Below are 20,158 nucleotides of genomic sequence, written 5' to 3' on the forward strand. Positions count from 1 at the left end.
CTGTGGAGGCATGAGTGGAGTACAGAAAGTGCATGATGGAACTTTAGAAATCAATTAGGAGAGCAAACAGGGGAAATGAAAAAGGTCTGGCTGGTAAAAGTAGGGAAAATCCCAAGATATTCTATAAGTATATCAGTGGGAAGAGGATAATCATGGAAAGAATAGGGCCAATTAAGGACCAAGGGGGAAATATGTGGGTGGAGGCAGAGGACAGTGGTAGAGTATGCAACAAATATTTTACACCTATCTTCACCCATGCGAATGAGGAGGTAGTTATGGAACTCTGGGAGAACTATTTAAGCCTCTCGGTTGCTGTGGAGTAAAGGAGACACTTCTTCATAAAATACCTTGATTTCGTTGATCCAACTTCACACAATTCTCCACCAACAAAATAGTGCCACCTGTGACCCCTTTATATATCAGTGACTTCTATTGAATAATTGACATCAAATTAGGATTTAATGGGAAGGTCATTTAACCCATTCCGAGCACGAGAGACTGTGAGGTCCGAGAGGGACCATTGGGAGTGACAAGGTATTGGAGATATTGGCGAGCTTAACAGTGGACAAATTTCCAAGTCCGGTTGAATTGTGTCCCAGGCTGTTGTGGGAGGTGAGGGAGGAAATTGCAGGGGCCCTGACCCAAATTTTTAATTCCTCTCTGGCCACCAGGGAGGTAAACACAGTCAGAGTTTTAACAACACCAGGTTAAAGTTGTTGTTAAAACTCTTACTGTGTTTACCCCAGTCCAACACCGGCATCTCCACACCAGGGAGGTGCCAGAGGACTGGAGAACAGCTAATGTGGTCCCACTATTTAAGAAAGGTTGTAGAGACAAGCCAGGGAACTACAGACCAGTGAGTCTCACATCTGCGGTTGGGAAACTACTGGAGAAGATTCTGAAGGAGAGAATCTATCTCCATTTGGAGCAGCAAGGTTTGATCAGGGATAGTCAGCATGGTTTTGTCAGAGGGAGGTCATGCCTAACAAATCTGATTGAATTTTTTGAGTATGCAACCAAGTGTGTGGATGAGGGTAATGCGGTTGATGTAGTTTACATGGATTTCAGCAAAGCCTTTGACAAAGTCCCACATGGGAGACTTATTAAGGAGACAAATGCACATGGGATACAGGGAGATCTGACAAGGTGGATTCATAATTGGATTAGAGGTAGGAGACAGAGGGTAGTGACAGACGCTGCTTTAGTGACTGGACATGATGTGGAGATGCCGGGGTTGGACTGGGGTGGACACAGTAAGAAGTCTCACAACACCAGGTTAAAGTCCAACACTTTTATTTGTTATCACGAGCTCTCAGAGGGCTGCTCCTTCATCAAGTGAGTCCTAATGTGTCTTGGGTTCCAGGAAGATAAAGACGAGATGGTCAAATGGGCGGATAAGTGGCAGATGGAATTTAACCCTGAAAAGTGAGAGGTGATGCACTTTGGAAGGAGTAATTTGACAAGGAAGTATACTATGAAAGGTCTGATACTGTTTATCCATAGATCTCTGAAGGTGCAAAGGCAGGTTAATAGGATGGTGAAAAAGGCATGTGGCGCACTTGCCTTTATCAATCAGGGTATAGATTACAAAAGCAGAGAGGTCATGATAGAGTTGTACAGAACTCTGGTGAGGCCACAGCTGGAGTATTATGTGCAATTTTGGTCGCCACGTTATAGGTAGGACGTGATCACATTGGAAGGGGGCACAGAGGAGATTCACCAGGATGTTGCCTGGGCTGGAACATTTAGGTTATAAGGAGAAGTTGGATAGGCTTGGGTTGTTTTCTCTGCAACAGAGCAGACTGAGGGTGACCTGATGGAGACACAAGTTAAAAGTGAGGGATGGGAAGTTTGGGGGAGAATTTGAGGAAAAACCTCTTACCCAGAGGGTGGTGACGGTCTGGAATGCACTGCCTGGGAGGGTGGTGGAGGGTGCCTCACATCTTTTAAAAAGTTACTGGATGAATACTTGGCACACCATAACATTCAAGGCTATGGACCAAGTGCTAGCAAGTGAGATTAGGTGGGCAGGTTGGGACCTTTCATGCGTCAATGCAGACTCGATGGGCCGAAGGGCCTCTTCTGCACTGTAGGATTCTGTGAATATTGATTCCAATCATCCTGCGCTGTCGGTCACATTGAGATTCACCCAGTCTAGTTTGGGTGAGGGTATCCATTGAAGTATGATGGAGGGTTGATAACATCTTACACATACTGTGCTTTTGGTGGGAAGAATGCAGAGAAACAGTAATGCTAAAGGGGGTGCAGGAACACAAGAACCTAGGTGTATTTGTGCTTAAATTACTGAAGGTAGCAGGACAGATTGAGAGAGCGGTTAATAGAGCTTTGAAAATGCTAGGCCTTATTAATAGGGGCATCAAGCACATGAACAAGAAGGTTATGAGCACAAGAATGCAAAGATTTAAAATCATACGAGAAGTGAAACAGCTGCCGTGTGAAAAGGTTAAAGTCTGAAATACACAGATTGAGGTGCGGTGGAAGCCAGTTCAACCGAGGCATTCAAAAGGGAATTTTCAAAAGGGACTTTTATCCGAAAAGGAAGAACGAGAGGGTGAGAGACGAAGGAAATTGCTGATTTGGCGAGCCAGTGCAGACCTGATGGACTGAATGGCCTCCTTCTACACTGAAACAATTCTGTGATTCTGAGTTTTCATGTCCAGGGTGAAACAGTCAAGTTGGCTGGAATTTTATATTCTTTTCATGTTGCTCCATCCTTCAACAAAGGAATGTGTCAATTCCCTGGATGTATGTTAATGTCTATATTTAATTAGGCAGTCGCTTGAGACTGAGGACTGTCTGAAACTCAAAATGTCAATGGTGACCTGACTTGCAGCAGACACTGAGATATCTGTTTATGTCCAAGTTAAGATTTTTCACTGAAAGTTCATAATATAATTGGACGTGACAGAAGAGTAAAAAGACAAGATTGACTCCAAGACCCACTCCATTGAGTGCGGCCATTCTGTGATTACAGAATTTTGCTTAATTCATTTAATAATTATCCATTTTGTACAGGACAATTAAACAAGTTTTTGGCCTGTATTTACTGAGTTTGAAGGTGGAGATGGGGGAGAGAAGGATTGCCAAATTATAAGAAATTCACTGTATACTTTGAAGTTCCTCTAAGAGTACACACACCTGCGCGTGACCCACTATCCTGCCTGCTTTGTACCCTCCAACACCGATTCCCCCATTTCTGTGCTTTGCATTTCCGATTCTGTCCCTGGTTCCCTTGCAATACATTTTCCCCACCCTCCATTCGCCTTTCCCATTTCAGGCTGTGCTGGCTCCAGTGTCTGTGCCAGATTGAGAACAGAATCAAATACCCTGTTCTCTGGAGATCTGCCCTATCTGATAAGGTTTTTGGAGGTTTGATCATGGAATCTTTCAAGATAATTTAAATTAGAAAATACAATGAAAGGACTGCTGATGCAGTTATAGAGATATTAAATTGTTCAATGTTTCAAAGATGAAGATTAAAACATCTTGCAGATATTCATTTTGAATTATTGTCCACATGATCAGAATTTAGCAAGCATCATTTCAGATGATACCCATCCTAATCTGTTACCATAGCAGCAGACTTGATGCAATACCTTTTACCGAGTTCACAATAGCACTGAATAATGGAAAAAAAATTGCAGTCTGCAAATTGGTCACGATTTTAACAGAAAGATGTTCACATGTTCAGCCCAGAAAATTCAGTGTCAAAGTCAGGCACCTCCATTAGTGCAACCGACAAATCAGAAACAGCCAGGCTCAGAAGGAGGTGCACTATATAATTGGCCTGTCAGTGAAATGAGAGGCTGGAGAAAGGGTGGAGAGCGTGTGGGGAAAAGGATGTAAATGTGAGGGGGCAGCACAGGAAGGGAAAGCAGGAGTGACAGAGGCAGAGAAGGCCAGAACATAAGGTGTGAGTGGGAGAATTAAAGAGGGAGAAACCAGGGGGAGAGGGAGTAGTGTAAGAGGGGGGTTGGGAAGAGAGAGGATAGACAATATTGAAGGCCTTTTTCCTACACAAGATCAATGTGAAAACCCTAGATGCTTTCTCTGCCCCTCTCCCAATCCCCCAAAAATAAATGCAGCCATTATTAGGAGGAGGGAAAAGCAGGATTAGAAAATAAAATGATTCAAAACAAGAGCTTCTTTGTCAAAGACCGGTAATTTCATGGAACAATTAACTCACAATCTTTGCTGCCATCTGCAGGCCAATTGATTTTTGCACCAGAAATTAAATTACACAAAGCACAGATTTTGGATCATTGTCATCTTCTTACCCTGTCACCTTTTCCCCCTTTCCCTCTTCTCATCCCCTCCTCCCTCCTGTCCTTTCATGTTTCACCCCCAGACTCTGCTTCACTCCATCCCTGATCCTTGAACACGTCTCCACATACTCCATCCATTCTCTTCCCTCATTTGTCTCTTAACCTTTAGCCATTTCTTATCTCCCTGAATCCCATCCTCACCTTCCTCCCATCCCAGAAGCTTTTCCATTGCTAGCATCACTAACACTGCACATTCAACTTTCTAGTCACAAGTTTTTCTCCCCTCATCATTTGCTGTATCCTGTCCCCTCTCCTTTATGCCTCTTTTCGCCCTCTCTTGAAAAGTGTTTTGGGGTCTTGATCCCATGTGCAATGCTGGAGAAAGGGTGCAGAGGAGATTTACAAGGATGTTGCCTGGGTTGGGGAGCATGCCTTATGAGGATAGGTTGAGTGAGCTCGGCCTTTTCTCCTTGGAGTGACGAAGGATGAGGGGTGACCTGATAGAGGTGTATAAGATGTTGAGAGGTATTGATCGAGTGGATAGTCAGAGGCTTTTTCCCAGGGCTGAAATGGTTGCCACAAGAGGACACAGGTTTAAGGTGCTGGGGAGTAGGTACAGAGGAGGTGTCAGGGGTAAGTCTTTCATTCAGGGGTGGTGGGTGCGTGGAATGGGCTGCCAGCAACGGTGGTGGAGGCGGATTCGATAGGGAATTTTAAGAGACTTTTAGATAAGTACATGGAACTTAGTAAGATAGAGGGTTATAGGAAGCCTAGTAATCGCTAAGGTAGGAACATGTTCGGCACAACTTTGTGGGCTGAAGGGCCTGTATTGTGCTGTAGTTTTTCTATGTAACTCAGTTTCTCAAGTCTTGGCAACATCCTTGTAAACCTTCTCTGCGCTCTTTCAACCTTATTAATATCCTTCCTGTAATTAGGTGACCAAAATTGCACACTTTACTCTAAATTCGGCCTCACCAATGTCTTATACAACCTCACCATAACATTCCAACTCTTATACTCAATACTTTGATTTATAAAGGACAATGTACCAAAAGCACTCTTTACGACCCTATCGACCTGTGACACCACTTTTAGGGAATTGTGTATCTGTATTCTCAGATCCCTCACTTCTACTGCACTCTTCAATGTCTGACCATTTACCTTGTATGTTCTACCTTGGTTTGTCCTTCCAAAGTGCAATACCTCACACTTGTCTGCATTAAACTCCATCTGCCATTTTTCAGCCCATTTTTCTAGCTGGTCCAAATCCCTCTGTAAGCTTTGAAAACCTTCCTCACTGTCCACTACACCTCCAATCTTTGTATCAGCAGCAAATTTGCTGATCCAATTTACCACATTATCATCCAGATCATTGATACAGATGACAAACAACAATGGACCCAGCACTGATCCCTGTGGCACACCACAGCGAAAAACTGCACCGACCTCCTCAGAAGACAAACATGGGACACAGTGGACAGAGTACCCTCCGTCGTCCAGGACTTCCCCGGAGCGGAGAAGCTATGGCATCTCCTCCGGAGCCTTCAACATGTCATTGATGAAGACGAACATCTTGCCAAGGCCATCCCCACACCCCCACTTCTTGCCTTCAAACAACCACGCAACCTCAAACAGACCATTGTCCACAGCAAACTACCCAGCCTTCAGGAGAACAGTGACCACGACACCACACAACCCTGCCACAGCAACCTCTGCAAGACGTGCCGGATCATCGACACGGATGCTCCATCTACCAGGTACACGGTACCTACTCTTGCAACTCAGCCAACGTTGTCTACCTGATACGCTGCAGGAAAGGATGCCCCGAGGCATGGTACATTGGGGAAACCATGCAGACGCTACGACAACGGATGAATGAACACCGCTCGACAATCACCAGGCAAGACTGTTCTCTTCCTGTGGGGGAGCACTTCAGCAGTCACGGGCATTCAGCCTTGGATCTTCAGGTAAGCGTTCTCCAAGGCGGCCTTCACGACACACGACAGCGCAGAGTCGCTGAGCAGAAACTGATAGCCAAGTTCCGCACACATGAGGACGGCCAAAACCGGGATGTTGGATTTATGTCACACTATCAGTAACCCCCACAGCTTGCCTCCTGGACTTGCAGAATCTCACTAGCTGTTCTGTCTGGAGACAATACACATCTCTTTAACCTGTGTTTAATGCTCCCTCCACCACATTGTCTGTACCTTTAAGACCTGGCTGGCTTTAGGGATTCGCATTCTAATCAGTATTCTGCAACTTGATTTTGTGTCTGTGCCCTGTTTGAGAGCACATTTCCACTCCATCTGACGAAGGAGCAGTGCTCCGAAAGCTTATTGTATTTGCTACCCAATAAACCTGTTGGACTTTAACCTGGTGTTGTGAGACTTCTTACTGTGTTCACCCCAGTCCAAAGCTGGCATCTCCACATCAGCACACCACTAGTCACAGGCCTCCACTCAGAGAAGCAATCCTCCACTACCACTCTCTGGCTTCTCCCATTGAGCCAACGTCTAATCCAATTTACTACCTCTCCATGTATACCTAGCGACTGAACAAAGAACAAAGAACAGTACAGTACAGGAAACAGGCCCTTCGGCCTTCCAAGCCTGTGCCGCTCCTTGGTCCAACTCGACCAATCATTTGTATCCCTCCATTCCCAGGCTGCTCATGTGACTATCCAGGCAAGTCTTAAACGATGTTAGCGTGCCTGCCTCCACCACCCTACTTGGCAGTGCATTCCAGGCCCCCACCACCCTCTGTGTAAAAAACATCCCTCTGATATCTGAGTTATACTTCGCCCCTCTCACCTTGAGCCCGTGACCCCTCGTGATCGTCACCTCCGACCTGGGAAAAAGCTTCCCACTGTTCACCCTATCTATACCCTTCATAATCTTGTACACCTCTATTAGATCTCCCCTCATTCTCCGTCTTTCCAAGGAGAACAACCCCAGTCTACCGAATCTCTCCTCATAGCTAATACCAGGCAACATCCTGGTAAACCTTCTCTGCACTCTCTCTAACGCCTCCACGTCCTTCTGGTAGTGCGGCGACCAGAACTGGACGCAGTACTCCAAATGTGGCCTAACCAGCGTTCTATACAGCTGCATCATCAGACTCCAGCTTTTATACTCTATACCCCGTCCTATAAAGGCAGGCATACCATATGCCTTCTTCACCACCTTCTCCACCTGTGTTGCCACCTTCAAGGATTTGTGGACTTGCACACCTAGGTCCCTCTGTGTTTCTATACTCCTGATGACTCTGCCATTTATTGTATAACTCCTCCCTACATTATTTCTTCCAAAATGCATCACTTCGCATTTATCCGGATTAAACTCCATCTGCTACCTCTCCGCCCAATTTTCCAGCCTATCGATATCCTGCTGTATTGCCCGACAATGCTCTTCGCTATCCGCAAGTCCAGCCATCTTCGTGTCATCCTTCCTAACTAACCTCCCATGCGGGACCTTGTCAAAGGCCTTACTGAAGTCCATGTCGACAACATCCACTGCCTTCCCTTCATCCATTTTCCTGGTAACCTCCTCGAAAAATAATAAAGCCCACCATAGTGTGTGCTTTATTAATTCCTCCCTCAACCTATCCTGTCACCTTCAATAACTTGTGCAAATATACATCCCACATCACTTTGCACCTGCACCCCCAATAGATTGGTTAAACATGACCTACCACGCACAAAGCCATGTTGATTCTCCCTGATACGTCCCTGTCTATCCAAATATTTGTAGATCCTATCACTTCGTACTCCTTCCAATAATTTACCTACTACTGACGTCAAACTTACCGGCCTATAATTTCCCGCATTACTTTTTGAGCCTTTTTTAAACAATGGAACAACATGAGCTATCTTCCAATCATCCGGCACCTCATCAGTGGATACCGACATTTTAAATATATCTGCCAGGGCCCCTGCAATTTCAACACTAGTCTCCTTCAAGGTCCGAGGGAATACCCTGTCCGGTCCTGGGGATTTATCTATTCTGATTTGCCTCAAGACAGCAAGCACCTCCTCCCCTTTAATTGTATAGGTTCCATGACCTCCCTACTTGTTTGCCTTATTTCCATAGACTCCATGCCAGTTTCCTTAGTAAATACAGATGCCAAAAACCCATTTAATATCTCCCCCATTTCTTTTGGTTCCATACATAGCCAACCACTCTGTCTTCAAGAGGACCAATTTTATCCCTTACTGTCCTTTTGCTCTTAATATACCTGTAGAAGTTCTTAGGATTATCCTTCACCTTCTCTGCCAAAGCAACCCCATGTCTGCCTTTAGCCCTCCTGATTTCTTTCTTAAGTAGTTTCTTGCACTTTTTATACTCCTCAAGCATCTTATTTGCTCCCTGTTGCCTATACATGTCATACATCTCTCTCTTCTTCTTTATCAGAGTTCCAATATCCCTCAAGAACCAAGGTTCCTTATTCTTATTCACTTTGCCTTTAATCCTGATAGGAACATACAAACTCTGCACTCTCAAAATATCTCCTTTGAAGGCCTCCCACTTACCATTCACATCCTTGCCAGAGAACAGCCTGTCCCAATCCACGCTTTTTAGATCCTTTCTCATTTCTTCAAATTTGGCCTTTTTCCAGTTTAGAATCTCAACCCGAGGACCAGATCTATCTTTATCCATAATCAAGTTGAAACTAATGGCGTTATGATCACTGGAACCAAAGTGTTCCCCTACACACACTTCTGTCACTTGTCCGAACTCGTTTCCTAATAGGAGATCTAATATTGCATCCTCTCTAGTTGGTACCTCTATACATTGATTTAGAAAATTTTCCTGAACACATTTTACAAACTCTAACCTGTCTAGACCTTCAACAGTATGGGAGTCCCAATCTATATGTGGAAAATTAAAATCCCCTACTATCACAACTTTATGTTTCCTGCAGTTGTCTGCTATCTGTCTGCAGATTTGCTCCTCCAATTTTCGCTGACTGTTGGGTGGTCTATAATGCACCCCCATTAATGTGGTCATACCTTTCCTGTTTCTCAGCTCCATCCATATGGCCTCGGTAGCCAAGCCCTCTAATCTGTCCTGCCTGAGCACTGCTGTAACATTTTCCCTGACTAGCAATGCCACCCCCCTACCCTTCATCCCTCTGCCTCTATCACGTCTGAAACATCGGAACCCTGGAACATTGAGCTGCCAGTCCTGCCCCTCCTGTAGCCAAGTTTCACTAATGGCTATAATGTCATAATTCCATGTGTCAATCCACGCCCTCAGCTCGTCTGCCTTCCCCACAATACTCCTGGCATTGAAATAGACACACCTCAGAAGATTATTACCACCACACACAACCCTTCTATTTGTGATTTTGCATGAACTATTAACATCATTTATTTTCACCCCCGCTCCACTATCTGCTCTGGCACTCTGGTTCCCATCCCCCTGCAAATCTAGTTTAAACCCTCCCCAATAACACTAGCAAACCTCCCTGCAAGTATATTGGTCCCCTTGTAGTTCAGGTGTAACCCATCTCTCTTGTACAGGTCTCACCTGCCCCAGAAGAGGTCCCAATGATCTAGAAATCTGAAACCCTGCCCCTACACCAGTTCCTCAGCCACGTGTTCATCCGCCCGAGCATCCTACTCTTACCCTCACTGGCACGTGGCACAGGTAGCAATCCTGAGATTACTACCCTCGGGGTCCTGCTTTTTAACTTCCTACCAAGCTCTCTATACTCACTCTTCAGGACCTCCTCACTCTTCCTTCCTACGTCATTGGTGCCGATGTGTACCATGACATCTGGCTGATCACCCTCCCACTTCAGAACGCTGTGCACGCGATCAGAGACATCCCTGACCCTGGCACCAGGGAGGCAACAAACCATCCGGGAGTCTCTGTCATGACCACAGAACCTCCTGTCTGTACCTCTGACTATCGAGTCCCCTATCACTACCGCTCTCCTCTTCTTCCACCCTCCCTTCTGCGCTGCAGAGCCAGACTCAGTGCCAGAGATCCAGCTGCCGCAGCTTGCCCCAGGTAAGGCATCCCCCACAACAGTATCCAAATCGGTGTACCTGTTGTAGAGGGGAATGGCCACAGGGGAACCCTGCTCTGATTGCCCTTTCCCTTTCCCTCGCTTGATGGTAACCCAATTACCTGTGCTCTGTGCCTTTGGTGTAACTGCCTCCCTGAAGCTACCATCTATAAACTCCTCATTCTCCCGAATGATCCGGAGGTCATCCAGCTCCTGCTCCAGTTCCCTAACGCGGTTTGTTAGGAGCTGCAGCTGGATGCACCTCCTGCAGGTGTCGTTGTCAGGGACACCGGAGGTCTCCCTGACTTCCCACATCCTGCAAGAGAAGCATTCCAACATCCTGCCTGGCATTCTTTCTACTCTGAAGAAACAAAAACAACTTACCGGAACCTACCCTCGCCTCTGCCTGTTCACGCCAAAGCCTGTTTGAGCCAAAGCCGTCCCACTCTGCTCCTCTCACTCCACCTCCCGCTCACAACGCTGCCCGCTGGATAGAGTGGCCTGCTTTTTAAACCTTCTACGCGCTACTGGCTGACGTCAGGCGCCTGCACAGTCTCGCGTTCCACTCGCTGCCTCCCTTGCTCCGACTCAAAAAATTCACTGGGGCCTACTTCCGGTTTTACACTCGTGGCTGCCTTAGAGAAAAAAAAAACTCCAAAAGAAAAAAGAGTAAGTTAAAAATACCTCTTACCTACAAGCTCTCCTCACTTGAACCACCACTCTAGCTGCTCCTCTGGAACAATATATGGGACTTTATCAAAAGCTTTCTTAAAGTCCAAATGCACCACATCCACTGGTTCTCCATTACCTATTCTGCTGGTTATATCCTTAAAAAACTCCAGTAGGTTTCATAGAATCCCACAGTGCAGAAGGAGGCCATTCGGCCCATCGAGTCTGCACCGACAACAATCCCACCCAGGGCCTATCCCCATTACCCCATGCATTTACCCTAGCTAGTCCTCCTGACACTAAGGGGCAATTTAGCATGGCCAATCAACCTAGCCTGCACATCTTTGGACTGTGGGAGGAAACCGGAGCACCTGGAGGAAACCCACACAGATACGGGGAGAATGTGCAAACTCCACACAGACAGTGACCCAAGCCGGGAATCGAACCCAGGTCCCTGGCGCTGAGGCAGCAGTACTAACCACCGTGTCACCCAAAACATGTTGGAAATTGTGGGAAGCTTGGAGTGGCCCAGGATGAGGCCTCAAGTTTGGAGTAATGAAGCTTCTTTATTAAACCCTTTCTTTGATTTATAAGTTGGAGTAAGTTTTATTATATTTTTATTGTCTACACTGGAAGCTTTCTTTCTGGATTAGCAGGGTGCCATTTGATTTCCAGCTCAAGATCTGTTAATTTCCCAATCAAATTATTCCCCATTCGCTGAAATCTCAATGTCCAGTTTCCCCCTTCGGCTGATACCAGCTGAAACCGCCAATAACTGCAGAAAGGGTTTGAAGTTCGAGGTGTTTTGTTAAAGTTTAATGAATATTAGATTTTCAATTGCTACAGCACAAATCTGACCCAAGATAAACCCCCCCCCCCCCTCACCCAACGCCCTTCATTGCTGGGCTCTTGGCCTCCCTCCACTCACTGCCTCACCGAGTTCAGCTGCCACTTCGTCCAGGGAGATTTCAGTTTTCTCTGTTGAAATGGGATAGTTTGGATAGTGAGCAAGAAACTTCTGGCACAGCAGCCTGAGACTTTCTGTTTCCGATTTGGCCTCTGCTGTTCCAAATCATCTGTGGCACCATCAGCAATCTCAGAGATCTGAAAGATCTGTTTGTCAAACATGATTTCCTTTTCATAAATCCATGCTTATTTTGTCTAATCCTGTTGATAGTTTCTAAATGTCCTGTCCTGACATTATGATCGGTACAGGCTTGGTGGGCTAAAGGGCCTGTTCCTGTGCTCTACTGTTCTCTGTTCTCACATCCTTTATAATAGACTCTAATATTTTCCTGCTCTGTAATTCCCTGTTTCCTTCCTCCCTCCATTTTAAATGGGTTACATTTGCCACCCTCCAATCTGCCAGGACTGTTCCAGAACCTACAGAAGTTTGGAAGTTGCCAAGCAATGCATCCATTATTTCTACATCCATCTTCTTTAGTACCCTGAGATAGAAATTTTCAGGCCCTGGGGATATATCAGCTTCCAGTCCCATTAATTTCTACAACATTTTTTTTAGTAATAATAATTTCCGTCAATTCAATGTTGATTCACAGGGCACTGACACCAGTACTGGGAAAGTGGGAGGTGTATCTTCAGGACAATCTTCACCTGAATCTTGAAACCTCTTGGAACGTCTTGTTGAAGTTGTACAAGACATTGGTAAGGCCACACTTGGAATACTGTGTACAGTTCTGGTCATCCTATTATAGAAAGGATATTATTAAACTAGAAAGAGTGCAGAAAAGATTTACTAGGATGCAACCGGGACTTGATGGTTTGAGTTATAAAGAGAGGCTGGGTAGACTGGGACTTTTTTCTCTGGAGCGCAGAAGGCGAAAGGGTGATCTTATTGAGGTCTATAAAATAACGAGGGGCATAGATCAGCTAGATAGTCAACATCTTTTCCCAAAGATAAGGGAGCCTAAAACTAGAGGACATGGGTTAAAGGGGAGAGGGGAGAGATACAAAAGGGCCCAGAGGGGTAATTTTTTCACAGAAAGTGGTGAGTGTCTGGAACAAGCTGCCAGAGGCAGTACGAGAGGCGGGTACAATTTTGTCCTTTGAAAAGCGTTTAGACAGTTACATGGGTAAGATGGGTAGAGAGGGATATGGGCCAAATGCGGGCAATTGGGACTAGCTTAGGGGTTAAAGAAAGGGGCGGCATGAACAAGTTGGGCCGAAGGGACTGTTTCCATGCTGTAAACCTCTATGACTCTACGAATTGTGCTGCAACTGGTGTTCTGCCGAGTCAAAGTAGTCATGATGTGGAGATGCCGGCGTTGGACTGGGGTAAACACAGTAAGGAGTCTAACAACACCAGGTTAAAGTCCAACAGGTTTATTTGGTAGCTAGTGGCGTTTGCTACCAAATAAACCTGTTGGACTTTAACCTGGTGTTGTTAGAGTCAAAGTAGAGCAGTAGAGAGAGCTTTAAACTAAATCGTGGGGAAATGGCATCATGTTTTGGAAGATCTGATAAATAAAATAGGGAAGCCATGGCAAGGGATTGAAGTTGGAAGAAGGGAAATGGTGATTAAAGAACATAAGAACATAGAACATAAGAAATAGGAGCAGGAGTAGGCCATCTAGCCCTTCGAGCCTGCCCCACCATTCAATAAGATCATGGCTGATCTGAAGTGGATCAGTTCCACTTACCCGCCTGATCCCTATAACCCCTAATTCCCTGACCGATCAGGAATCCACCTATCCGTGATTTGAACATATTCAATGAGGTAGCCTCCACCACTTCAGTGGGCAGAGAATTCCAGAGATTCACCACCCTCTGGGAGAAGAAGTTCCTCCTCAACTCTGTCCTAAACTGACCCCCCTTTATTTTGAGGCTGTGCCCTCTAGTTCTAGCTTCCCTTCTAAGTGGAAAGAATCTCTCCATCTCTACCCTATCCAGCCCCTTCATTATCTTATAGGTCTCTATAAGATCCCCCCTCAGCCTTCTAAATTCCAACGAATACAAACCCAATCTGCTCAGTCTCTCCTCATAATCAACACCCCTCATCTCTGGTATCAACCTGGTGAACCGTCTCTGCACTCCCTCCAAGGCCAATATATCCTTTCGCAAATAAGGGGACCAATACTGCACACAGTATTCCAGCTGCGGCCTCACCAATGCCCTGAACAGATGCAGCAAGACACCTCTGCTTTTATATTCTATCCCCCTTGCGATATAGGCCAACATCCCATTTGCCTTCTTGATCACCTGTTGCACCTGCAGACTGGGTTTTTGCGTCTCATGCACAAGGACCCCCAGGTCCCTCTGCACAGCAGCATGTTGTAATTTCTTTCCATTTAGATAATAATCCAATTTGGAAAGAAATTACAACATGGCAGGAAGGGACACAGCTGAAGATTAGTGCACCTGAAGATAAGGTTCGAGGTTACAGAAATAGTAAAATATCAGAAATAAAGGCTCTTATCTGAAGGCATGGAGCATTCATAAGAAAACAGATTAATTAACAGCACAAAGAGAAATAAATATCTATGATCTGGTAGCCATTAAAGATATGGCTGCAGATGACAAAGACTGGCACCTGAATATTTAAGAGTACATGACAGTTAGTCTATTACCTCTTGGTTCCCACATTCCTGCCAAGTTAGCTTACATTCTCCCCCATAGCACAAACAAATCACCACACAAGGAACTCAGTCCTGACTCTGCTTAGGTACAACCTATCTGGTCTGGAGAGGTCCCATCTCGCCAGGCCCGGCCCAATGTCACAGGAATCTAAAGCCCTCCCCCCGTACCATCTTTCCAACCACGCATTCATCTGCTTTATCTTATTTCTGTACTCACTTGCACATGGCACCATGAGTAATCAGGAAGTTACTACCTTTGAGATCCCGCTTGCAAATTCATATGGATCAAAGAAATTGGGACTTGATGATTTGAGTTATAAGGAGAGGCTGGATAGACTGGGACTTTTTTCTCTGGAGCGTAGGAGGCTGAGATCTATAAAATAATGAGGGGCATAGATCAGCTAGATAGTCAATATCTTTTCCCAAAGATAGGGGAGTCTAAATCTAGAGAGCATAGGTTTAAGGTGAAAGGGGAGAGATACAAAAGGGTCCAGAGGGGCAATTTTTTCACACAGAGGGTGGTGAGTGTCTGGAATAAACTGCCAAGGATAGGAGAGGCGGGTATAATTTTGTCTTTTAAAAAGCATTTAGACAGTTACATGGGTAAGGTGCATATAGAGGGATATGGGCCAAAGGCGGGCAATTGGGACTAACTTAGGGGTTAAAGAAAGGGGTGGCATGGACAAGTTGGGCTGAAGGGTCTCTATGACTGCAAAACAAAGAACAAAGAAAAGTACAGCACAGGTCTCCAAAGCTTCCACGTCCTTCTGGTAGTCGGTCACCAAAACTGCACGCAATACTCCAAATGCGGCCTAACCAAAGTTTTATATAGCTGCAACATAGTTTCCCAACTCTTGTACTCAGTGCCCCAGTTGATGAAGGCAAGCATGCCATATACTTTCTTAATCACCTTGGCCACCTGTGTTGCCACTTCTAGGAACTGTGGACCTGCACGCCCAGATCCCTCTGTATGTTAATATTCCTAAGAGTTCTACCATTTACCGTTTAATTCACACCTAATTTTGATCCTTCACAGATTCTTGACTCTTTAAAAGAAATAATTTCTCCTCATCTCTGCTTTAAATCTGCTACCCCTGATCCTAAAACTATGACCTCTTGTTCGAGGTTGCCCTACAAGAGGAAATATCCTCTCCACATCTACTTTGTCGATCCCTCTTATCATCTTGTACACCTCAATTAGGCCTCCTTTCATTCTTCTAAACTCCAGGGAGCATCAGCCTAACCTGCTCAATCTCTCTTCGTAAGACAAACTCCTCACCTCTGAAATCAATTGAGTGAACCTCCTCTGAATCACCTCCTATGAAATGACATCCCTCCTCGAGAATGAAAACTATGCACAAGTTCTATTCCAAGTGCAGTCTCACTACTGTTTTGCACAGCAGCAGCAACATTTCACTACTTTTTTATTCTATTTCCGAGTAATAAATGCCAAGATTCCATTTGCCTACCTTGTTACCTGCTGTACCTACATTCCGGTTTTCTGCGACTCATGCAGGAGAACACCCAGATAAATCCCTCTGAACCGAAAAGAGCAAAGTTTCTCTCCATTTAGATAATAATGAGGCTTTGTATTTTTCCTACCAAAATGGATAACTTCACACTTATCCACATTAAACTCCATCTGCCACACTTTGCCCCATTCGCTTCACCTATCCACATCAATTTTTAAATTTCTTTTTTCATTTTTGCAACTTACTGTCCCACCTATTTTAGTGTCATTTGCAAATCTGGTTATGGTACCTACTATCTCTGCATTCAAGTCATTAATATAGATGGTTATTAGTTAGCGCCCGAGGACCAAACCCTGTGGCACCCACTCGTTACATCTTATCAACCAGAAAAAACCCCATTTATCCTGACTCTCTGCTTTCTGTGGTTAGCCAATCCTCTATTCAGGTTTATAAATAACGCCTAATCCCATGTGAACTAACCTTGCTTGGCACCTTATCAAATGTCTTCGGGAAGTCCCGATATACTACATCTACAGGATCTCCATTATCCACCTTGCTTGTTACATCTTCGAAGAATTCAAGGAAATTAGTTAACATGATTTAACCTTCATAAAACCATGCTGACTCTGATGAATTGCATTTGATTTTCTAAATGTCCTGTTATTACTTCCTTTATAATGGATTCTAACAATTTCCCAACAATAGATGTTAAACTAATGGTTTATAGTTTCCTACATTTTGCCTCCCTGACCTTTTGAACGAGGGCATTGTACTAGCATTTTTCCAATCCACCGGAACTATTCCCGATCCCAGGCCATTTTGGAATATTGTACCAATGGATCCACTATTTCCAAAGCCACTTCCTTTAAGACCCATGGATGGAGGCCATCAAGCCCTGGGGACTTGCCTGCCTTCAATCCCAATAGTTTGCTCAATTCTTCGTCCCTAGTGACGATCATAGTTCTAAGTTCCTCCCTTTTTATAACACCTGCATTTTCTGTCACTCTTGGAATAATACTCGTGATCTCCACCATGAAAACGGAGGCAAAATATTTCCCAAGATAATTCCCTACCCAGCTACCTAAATTCTGATTGCAGGTTTCTGCCTGTATTATTGGCACCAACAATGACACCCTGATCAACTTTCTCCCTGAAAACCACATCTAAAATACATTAAGTAATCAAACAAATCGATTGCTATTTGAGTAATCATCTCTCTGCAGCACTGCAATATCCTCACTCAATACCTCCAAACACAACCCCCCCCCCCCCCCCCGCCACTTCCCCTCTCCCCCCCCCCCAGGCCCTTTTCTTCCTTTCCCAAATACCTTGCATCCAGAAATACTTATTATCCAGTCCTGGCTGTAGTATGATCACAACATCATATTTCCATGTGGCAATCTGCGCCTATCATTGGGAGCAATGTGGATCTTGAATGCTGGCCGTTCCCCCTCCCCCATCAGGAACACTCAGGGACGTCCTTGACTCAGGCATCGGAGAGGCAATATTCAATTCTGGATTCATGTCTGTGGCTGCAGAAGTTCGGCTGTCTCCGAACTATCAAATTTCTTATGTCCCGTACCAGCTCTTTGAGAGACCTATCCAATTAGTCCCACTCTTGATTTCTCCCCGGCTCTGTAAATTTTTCTTTTCTTTTAATACTCCTGTGAAAGTTACAATTGAAATTGCTTCTATCCTCACCAGTTCAGACATTCCAGATCTTAATTCATTTTTGCAACAAAATTTCCTCTCACCTAACCCCCATCATCACCATCTCCCCCATGCCCCCAGTTCTTTTGCCAATCTCTCTCCTCTAGTTACCATTATGCCAGTGAAAACAATTTTACTTTATTTACACAATTAAAATGCCAATTTTGAACACTATTAAATCTCCCTTAAATGACTCTGTTCTTAAGAAAAACAAACTTAGCTTCTCTAGTCTCTCCACAACTTCTAGTCTTCTCCGTCCAAAACGGAACTTTCACAGACTTACTTTTCCTTTGCTTCCATCATTACCCCTGTAATCCAACTACTTCTCAGTTCACTTGTAATTTTAAATTTTTTAAATGTAAATCACAACATTTAACATTTGCAGAAGTGTACATGTTCAATCAAGGCCGATCTTTATTACTTGCAACACATGCTCGTCCATTCTTAAAAAAACACTTGGATTACAGGTAGCAATGTACACACGCACACCTATAAAAAAGAATTCACATTTATCTAACGCTTTTTCCAATTTTAGGTGGCCCCAACGTGTTCTATATTAAATACTTTGAAACTGCGATCACTGTGATAATGTAGGAAACACGTCAGCCAAATTTCACAGCATATCACATTTTGATGTTATGTTGAAATTATACTCAAGGACATTTCAAAACTACTTGTGCGGAAAAATAAGATAAACAGCAAGGACAAGAACAACATGGAGAGAATATAAAACTGTCTGTTTTTCTATAATGATCACAACCCTTCCTCACCTTGTGATAAATTTCATAGACAACCCACAGAAGCACATTTACAAAGAACAAATAAAATTACAGCACAGGAACAGGCCCTTCGGCCCTCCAAGCCTGCACCGACCATGCCGCCCGACTTAACTAAAACCCCCATCCTTCCAGGAACCATATCCCTCGATTCCTATCCTATTCATGTATTTGTCAAGATGCCCCTTAAAACTCACTATCGTATCTGCTTCCACTACCTCCCCCGGCAGCGAGTTCCAGGCACCCACCACCCTCTGTGTAAAAAAACTTGCCTTGTACATCCCTTTGCCCCTCGCATCTTAAACCTATGCCCCCTAGTAATTGACTCTTCCACCCTAGGAAAAAGCTTCTGACTATCCACTCTGTCCACGCCCCTCATAATCTTGTAGACTTCTATCAGGTCGCCCCCTCAACCCTCGATCGTTCCAGTGAGAGCAAACACAAGTTTCTCCAACCTCTTCTCATAGCTAATGCCCTCCACACCAGGCAACATCCTGGTAAATCTTTTCTGTACCCTCTCCAAAGCCTCCACGTCCTTCTGGTACTGTCGTGACCAGAATTGAACACTATATTCCAAGTGCGGCCTAAGGTTCTATAAAGCTGCAACACGACTTGCTAATTTTTAAACTCAATGCCCCGGCCGATGAAGGCAAGCATGCTGTATACCTTCTTGACTACCTTCTCCACCTGCATTGCCACTTTCAGTGACCTGTGTACCTGTACACCCAGATCCCTCTGCCTATTAATACTCTTAAGGGTTCTGCCATTTACTGGATATTTCCTATCTGTATTAGACCTTCCAAAATGCATTACCTCACATTTGTCCGGATTAAACTCCATCTGCCGTCTCTCTGCCCAAGTCTCCAACTGATCTATATCCTGCTGTATCCTCTGATGGGCCTCATTGCTATCCGCAAATCCACCAACCTTTGTGTCGTCCGCAAACTTAATCAAACCAGTAATATTTTCCTCCAAATCATTTATATATATATTACAAACAGTAAAGGTCCCTGAGGAACGCCACTTGTCGCAGGCCTTCTTTCAGAAACACACCCTCCCGCTGCTACCCTGTCTTCTATGACCGAGCCAGTTCTGCATCCACCTTGCCAGCTCACCTCTGATCCCATGCGACTTCACCTTCTGCAGTCTGCCATGAGACACCTTGTTAAAGGCCTTATTAAAGTCCATGTAGACAACATCCACTGCCCTACCCTCATCAATCATCTTCGTCACTTCCTCGAAAAACTCAATCAAGTTAATGAAACATGACCTCCCCTTCACAAAAGCATATTGCCTCTCATTAATACATCCACTTATTTCCAAGTGGGAGTAAATCCTGTCTCGAAGAATCCTTTCCAATAATTTCCCTACCACTGATGTAAAGTTCACCGGCCTGTAATTACCTGGATTATTCTTGCTACCCTTCTTAAACAAAGGAACAACATTGGCTATTCTCCAATCCTCTGGAACTTCTCCTGTAGCCAGTGAGGATACAAAGATTTCTTTCAAGGCCCCAGCAATTTCCTCCCTTGCCTCTCTCAGTATTCTGGGGTATATCCCATCAGGCCCTGGAGACTTGTCTACCTTAATGTTTCTCAAAAACCCCAAAACCTCTTCCTTTTTGATCTCAACAT

The 20,158-nt window shown here is 44.7% G+C and overlaps 1 protein-coding gene across 3 annotated transcripts in view; it reads right to left on the minus strand.

Moving 5' to 3' along the window:
* The window catches only part of osbpl8 (oxysterol binding protein-like 8), a 314,521-nt gene that overhangs the window by 204,190 nt on the left and 90,173 nt on the right, over positions 1–20,158 (minus strand). The gene's annotated exons all lie outside the window — the stretch shown is intronic.

Source organism: Mustelus asterias, chromosome 9 (genome assembly GCF_964213995.1).
Source record: "Mustelus asterias chromosome 9, sMusAst1.hap1.1, whole genome shotgun sequence".
Lineage (NCBI taxonomy): Eukaryota > Metazoa > Chordata > Chondrichthyes > Carcharhiniformes > Triakidae > Mustelus > Mustelus asterias.